Source organism: Pteronotus mesoamericanus, unplaced genomic scaffold (genome assembly GCF_021234165.1).
Source record: "Pteronotus mesoamericanus isolate MK-2021 breed Mesoamerican mustached bat unplaced genomic scaffold, CSHL_Meso_final contig_74, whole genome shotgun sequence".
Taxonomy (NCBI): Eukaryota; Metazoa; Chordata; class Mammalia; order Chiroptera; family Mormoopidae; genus Pteronotus; species Pteronotus mesoamericanus.
The window spans coordinates 24,610,143-24,611,426 of NW_026555247.1; positions in this window are offsets into that span (position 1 = coordinate 24,610,143).

Consider the following 1,284-nt stretch of genomic DNA (forward strand, 5'->3'; position numbering starts at 1 on the left):
GAAAGAGAAATCTGTCCAGAAGAATACAGAGAAAAAAGCAGTAAGACAAGACCCATAAAAATAATTTTACACATCTTCATTAAAAATTCCAGACGTCAAAAACTTGGCACCATTTCCCTTTCCCAGCTCTACGCTTTCTTTTTTCCAAAGCCTTTAGTTACTCTTAAAATACTAAATAATTTGCCCTTTTGACATTTTAATTTTTGTTTTGTTGTTAAAATAATTTGCTTACATATTTGTGTCTGTCATTCTGGCTAAAATATAAAATAAAATCCTCAAGGGCAGTTTTGTTCTTTGAGGCATCCCAAGTGCTGCTAGAACACTGGCCAGTACATAGTAGGTGCTCAATATTTGGTGAACAAATGAATGAGTGTGAGTTGTTTCAACTGATGGTGGGATTAGATAGTTGGTGGAATATAAGGGAGGAAAAATTTTCAAAGAGTATGTAGCCACTGGTAGCATACTCTACCTAGAATGAAAAATTCAGGAATATGGCATGAGAAATGGAAAGGACTTCAAATGTGCAGTCTGCAGTGTCTTGTTGAACAGCTAATTAAACATATAAATTACAAGTTCATTTATTTTGATCCCAAATTTTCAACAACCAAAAAAGTTATCAAGCTCCTAAGAATATAAAACTGCACCTTGTATAACCTGGGCGGAGCGGGGGGAGTGTATAAAGTATATACAAAATTATCATGGGAAAGACTTTGCCAATATAAACAAAATCTTTATATCACCATTAGTGTCCACAATTTTTGCTGGCATTTCTTCCAGGCTAGAAAACTCTCTCTGATCTCTGCCAATTCAAATCCTTTTTGGCCTTTAAAGATCTCCAAGTGTCAACTACTACTTAACAAAACAGAACTGACCCCACCTTCACTCCCCCTGCTTTACAGCTTAGTTGGGAAGCAGACACAATGTACAAAGTGCAAAAAATATATCACACCCTATGGGGTAAAGGAGGCATATTTTATATTTATTAAGTGAATTTGTTAGACCTTAGTAGAATAGTGTAAGAAGTTCTATTTATTGATCAGTTTGGGCAATAGAAGAAATCAAAATATATTTCATACTGAAGTTTTTAAGGAATTTAAGTCATAAATGGAACCAATCATTTAACAAAGTTTGGCTTATGTAATTTGAGTTGACCAAATGTTAAGTTCCCCCTTGAAAGAGGTTATTTAAATGTATTAATTAGATTTATAAATACAATGTTAAGATTTATAAAGATAACTTGAAGCCTTAAAAACTAAAATTTAAAATGTGTATGACTTGAATGCA